This window comes from Amblyomma americanum, chromosome 3, assembly GCF_052857255.1.
Source record: "Amblyomma americanum isolate KBUSLIRL-KWMA chromosome 3, ASM5285725v1, whole genome shotgun sequence".
NCBI lineage: Eukaryota > Metazoa > Arthropoda > Arachnida > Ixodida > Ixodidae > Amblyomma > Amblyomma americanum.
The window spans coordinates 77,845,135-77,851,134 of record NC_135499.1 but is presented as its reverse complement, the minus strand read 5'-3'; the positions used below and the strand labels follow the sequence as shown (position 1 = coordinate 77,851,134).

The 6,000-nt window shown below is 44.8% G+C and overlaps 1 long non-coding RNA gene across 1 annotated transcript in view; it reads left to right on the top strand.

The window, feature by feature from the left end:
• Positions 1-5,125: 5,125 nt before the first annotated feature.
• Positions 5,126-6,000, top strand: part of LOC144123084 (uncharacterized) — a 42,872-nt gene continuing 41,997 nt past the window's right edge. The window contains exon 1 of the long non-coding RNA XR_013313000.1: positions 5,126-5,236. This is a non-coding gene — a long non-coding RNA (uncharacterized LOC144123084). The remainder of the gene's footprint in view (positions 5,237-6,000) is intronic.

The window sequence follows — 6,000 nt, the reverse complement described above, 5'->3', positions numbered from 1 at the left end:
CGATGCCAAAAGCAATCTATTCGATACACACCTTTATGTCCAGTATTCTGAGCTTTTTACAGCCAGTGGTGTGCTGCGGCATTTGTGCATTCTCTGCAAGGGCGTTGGAAGACGTACGACATTGTTTCACGTTGTTCTCGCGCTCTCTTAATCTTTTAAACTCGCCTGAATCGCCAATGTATGAAGGTTTCTGGTTTTTGCTAGGGTTCTTACACACAACTCCGGGGTAACGTCGGCGCTCCAGACCATCTTCTACGTGACCGAGTTGTTGTTTCAGCTAGCTGCAAGGTACGTGCTTGATGTGCACGTAGTGTTTCGCAGGTATTCGCGCCAGAGCCTCATTTGTCTCCCAGGCGTAATGAACGGTCGTGCGCTTCAGGTGTACGGCGAACGGAGGCTCTGCAGGCCGCAGAGAGAAACGCTCTTCGTTCGGTTTGCAGAAGTTTTCTTGCGAAGCCGTTGTTTTCCAGGTCGACATGGACTTTTTTCAGCTCGTAAAAGCGCAGACCGGAACTGGAGCAAAGATGACTTGCCCGGTTGAATAGGACGGACGCGACGGAACGTTCGTGGCCAATGGAGTAGGTACATTCAAAATCCAGATACTTTTTCGGTGTGCGTGGGCTTCCGGAAAACGTTAGTGACAAGCCTTTCGTGAGTTCGGAGAACGAGGACATCAAAAAAAGCAGTCCCTTCGGCGGCTTCTTTTTTTGGTTAATTGAACTGTTGGTTGATTTGTGTTGATATGCTTTAGAAATGGTTTGGCGTCCTTGCGGTGAATTACACAAAATCAATCGTCCGCATGCCGCAAGATAAGCTTCGGACGAATATAGAACGATTGAAGGGCTTAAAATTCAATGGACTCCAGCGCCAGGTTGGCACAGGTTACGGACACCGACGTGCCCATAGCCGTGCCAAAGACTTGCTTGTAGTACTCTTTGCTGAATGCAAAATATGTGCTCTACATACAGAATCTCAGGAGACGGCACAGATCGGCTGCTTCGAAAGGTGTTCGGAATGACAGTGTAGCGTCTTTTTCTAGTATTCTCTCGCAGGGGCCGCTCTTCTTTTACCTTGTATTAGGGGTTCCGAAATGTCATGCTTTAAAGCAATTTTTGGCGAGTGTAAGTTTTATTCTACAACCAAGATGGTTAACGTCGTATCGCGTGGCTTAATCAACAAATGGAATTGAAAAGGAACTTCATCTACTTACATCGTACTGGGGCTCTTCGAATCACAAACCGCTAACAAAGACCTCCTTTCGGGCGATATCTTTGGCACTGTTGGTGACTCCGAAACCAAAGAGACCTCAATCCAGAACTGGTTACGATGCACACTGCATCGTTCAGCACACTGAAGGCTGCTTGAAAGTGCATGGTTAACATTGTCCATATGGCCTCAGCCGTTGTAAGCGTGATGAGTTGACTGAAATAGTACTGCTCTGTGCTTGTTGAGCATGTTCATGGTTAAAAAGATTCCGCAAGAGCACTGATTTTATAATATGATGATCGCTAAGTAAATGAGTCCATTGACCTAAAGTCTTCTAGCCTAATATTCTGCAGGCTATATTTTACGTCGTTCATTTATGCGAATTTTGTGGGCCGGTTCAGAGTCTATGTTCTTGAAATCTATGAAGGTAAGTTAGCGAGATTCTTTGCCATCTGCTGCAATAAAAAGAAACGGTGAAGAAATCGCCACCCCTAGTCACAACAGGCACCCCTACACAATTAGCGAAGAAACGCGGAAAGAATGGGTACTCCCAATGAGCAGTGACTCATCGGGGTGCCGCACGGTGCTACACGAAGTTGCCTAGCATCCTGTTATTTGAACTACGTGGGCCCCTCTTCGCCGCGTTTGGAGCAGTTTCCGAGGCCAGGAGTGTGTGCGGGGCAGTGAGAGCGAGTAATGAGAGGGAGAGATACATGAAGGCTGCTTCTTTGCTGGGAAGGAGGCAGAAGACCCTTTGGTGAACATCCTGCGGTATAAGTTGTGCCGTCCATGGGCACGGATGAAGACTAGGGCCGTCCAATGAACGCGTTCGTACCCTAGCTAGACTTTAGACAGTTCTTGCTTTGTAATTTTCCTTCAGGGGCCGCCACGTTGGCTCAGTGGTTATGGCGCTGAGCTGCTGATACGAAGACGCGGTTTCAATCCCGGCTGCGGATGTCCAATTTCGATGGAGGCGAAATTCTAGAGGCCCGTGCACTGTGCGATGTCAGTGCACGTTAAAGAAGCCCAGGTGGGCGAAATTTCCAGAACCCTTCTGTACGGCCTCCCTCATACACCGACTCGCTTTGGGACGTTAAGCCCCCATAAGCCAAACCAATTCTCTTTTAGCCGTCGCACATTCGTGTTTTGGACGCGGCTGCGCGCCGGACGTGAAACTTAACCAATGGCCTGGGCAGGACCCAACTTTGAGACAAACCCTCACCCTGAACCCGTGCGTCTTGCCCTCACTCATCCTCACCTCTCCTCCTGTGTCCACTGTCATCCTTAAAAAATTTTCTGCGCCAACCCTCTGAATTTGTCTTCTCGCTTAATAACATAATATTTTGAGACGAGCACATTCCCCTGTCCGCCAATATTCAAACAGTCAGGCTCAACAGAAATGCAACAACTAGGGTGTAATTCCTACAATCACTGTAGCACTAGCATTTCTCACTGTGCAGTTCCGTACTGAAACTTCCATGTGGGAAATGTTTTGTATTTCTGTGGTTGTGTTTGGGCTCTTGTAAAAAATTTACACTCTGACGCTAACATCATCTCAATCCAAACGAAGCTAGACGTCAAAGACACGAAAAATTACAGACCGATCATCTTACTGTCCATTGCCTATAAGGTATTAAACTAAGCTAATAACTAATAGAGTCGGAACAACCTTAGACTTGAGCAACCGAATGTTCAGCCTGGCTTTCGCTAAGGGGGCTGGACAATGAACCATATCCAATTATGTTATGAAGAATTGCGGAAAGCATCATGAACCCCTATATATATATATATATATATATATATATATATATATATATATATATATATATAGCTTTTATAGATTGCGAAAAAGTTTTTAACTCAGTCGAAACCTCAGCAGTCATGAAGGTATTGCATAACGGGACATAGAATTTATTGCAAGATATCTATAGCGGCCACACAGCAACCATAGTCCCCCATAAAGTCAGCAATAAAATTCCAATAAGAAAAGGTGTCTGGCAAGGAGATGCGATTTCGCCAATAATATTCATTGGCTTTTTACATGAGGTATTCAGAGACCTGGATTGGGAACAGTCGGGGATAAGAGCTAATAGAGTAATCTGCGATTCGCTGAAGACGTTTCCTTGCTAAGTCACTTAGGAGATGATCTTCAAAAACATGTTTAATGAGTTAGAAGGTCAGAGAAAACCATAGTAATGTTCAACAGTCACGCAAGGAAACAACAGCTTAAAATTGCTAGCGAAGAGCTACAGGTGGCAAGGAAATGCGTGTAATTAGGGCAGGTAGTGGCCGCAGATCCGGACCACGAGAGTGATATAGCAAGAAGAATAAGAATGGGGTGAAGCGCATTTGCGCAGCATCTCTGAGTTCATAAATGGCAGTTTACCAACATCCCTCAAGATCAAAGTATGAAAGCTTATCTTACCGGTGCTTACCTATGGGGCGGAAACGTGGAGGCCAACAAAAACGGGTCAGCCCAAGTTAAAGACGGCGCAACGAGGGTGTGGGTGATAGGTGTAACATTAAGATCCAACAGAACAGTTGATCGGCCCAATATTGCAAATGAATGGCTTGACTTTGACCCTTTGTGGAACCGACCTTTACCAATACGTTTCCAATATTGAACCAACTACCTATGCTGCATGGGGAAACAGGAAGAGGACAGAGTGGGTCAGGAACCAAACACAAGTCGAATTCAAGAGGAAGAAATGGGCCTGGGTAGTGCACGATATCCGAATGCAAGATAGCCGATGGTCCTTAAACGTAACAGGCTTATGCCAAAAGAAGGGTAGCGTAGCAGGGGTGGGCAGAAATGTTGGCGGATGAGATTAAGAAGTTTGCGGAGATATGGTGGCCGCAGATACACAGGACAAGGTTAATTGGAGAGACATGAGACCTTTGCCCTGAAGTGGCGTACTCAGGCTTATGACAATCATAGCATTTATCTCTTTGGTTCATTAAATTACCTTTATTTTCACACCGCTGTTTATGCCCTTGTAAAGTTAGAGTTTTTGATTTGATGATTTATTTTTGCGGTATTTTACGTCTCCTGAAAACTTAACGTGCATCTGTCTTTGATATGTAGAGTTCAATAGATAAGTTAGCTTAGAGCTCAGGGCTGGAAAAACTACCAGAGCTCCGAATAATATCATTCTCAACTTTAAATTTATTAAATGTCCATAAAATTTTTTGTCAAAGCGTAACTATAAAATGCGTTTTAAATATCTTAATAATGGCCAATGTGCGTCGATGCAAAGTAAATATGCTAAAAACCGCGCCATTAACTGATAACAAACAATGTCATAAACACGCTTCGCGGAGACGTACAATGCCGGTCTCTCGCGCGAATCCTGCCATGCAACGTCTTGTGCACTGCGTGACGACAGCAGTGAGGAGCTGTCATTACCTTTGCGGGAAACGGAATGACATTCGCTCAAAGACAGTGGTGTTTCGTGACGTGGCGGGGGAGCCAGCTGCCAAAAGAAAAAAAGTAAGACAAGTGCGCGTATTCGTAGGTGGAACAAAATCCCGGTCTGTAGTCATTTTTTTTTCTACATTAAAAGATTGTGAATGATTCACTATCAATCAGTCTTTTGCTTTTCAAATCTTTGATAAAAGCCTTTCCAGTTGCACTTTAAAGCGTTGCATGCTGAATACGCTTTATATTGCCAATTTAAAATCTATAATTATGCTAATTGCGAAGCATGCAAGGCAGTATAATGCTGAGGATAATTAGGCTGTCATCAGAACCTGCGGCAATGTTCTGATTGTATTAAATTTTGTCGTACGGACGTATAAAAAAACTTCGCTGCGGGATAGTTTTCGCGCCACTGCACCAAATCAAAATTCAACACAGATGGCAAAAATTGATACGGCGTGCAATTGTTGAATATAAATATCAGGACTCTACCCCCATGGGTAGCAACTCACTGCGATTATAAGGATTATTATTCCTTACAGGCGAATTCCTTGCGATGAAGCGGAATACACTGCGTGTGTGCGTCATTTTCGTTTTGGTGGTATCATCAAAGTAAGCACACCAATTCATTATGTCTTATGCTTGGCGCAGTTAGTTCGGCAGTTAGAGGCATGAACGTAATTATATATGGTTTCTGAGATGTGTTCTCATAATGAAATATTGTTCCCTAACTTTGCACGCAGCAAAACTGCATTTTCACAATATCCGCACCATGACAAGCCTGTATTATCAGTGATGGAACCAGAACTAAATTTTTTTTTATCTTGGTAGGATTCAATTAAGGGTACGTTCGCTATGGTAGATGCTGCGTATGACATAAATAGAAATTTAGAAATAAAAACGATGCGTTGGGTCATTCAAGCAACATTTAACTATACTGATTGAGACCGTAGACTTGAGGCATCCGACATAAAAATTCTCAACTTGTCAGACACCTAGTGTAGTGGAATGCTCGCCTCAGTGTACTGCCTTTTATTGCGCGAGCACTTATGTTGGCCATTCCCCGCATTTGGTCATTGTGTGTTTGTTTGTTTGAAGCCAATCCTGTGGCAGGCTGCTCACCTGCCCAATGTGTCAGGCGGCAGCCTATTTCATCGGTAGAGCTGCTCGAGAACAGCAACTTGGGGCTCAAGCCAAATCAAGCAAACTCAGTCCCACCGACGGCAACACCTGCCATAGCACCTGCCTTGTGCCACTACGCCACAATGCTCTGTGTGTAGCGGGTGGCTTACTTGCCAAGGTGTAGCCGGCGGTGACCACCCGCGGTCCTACGGCGCTAATTAGGCGCCACCACCCTTAAGCACACCGAGCTAAGC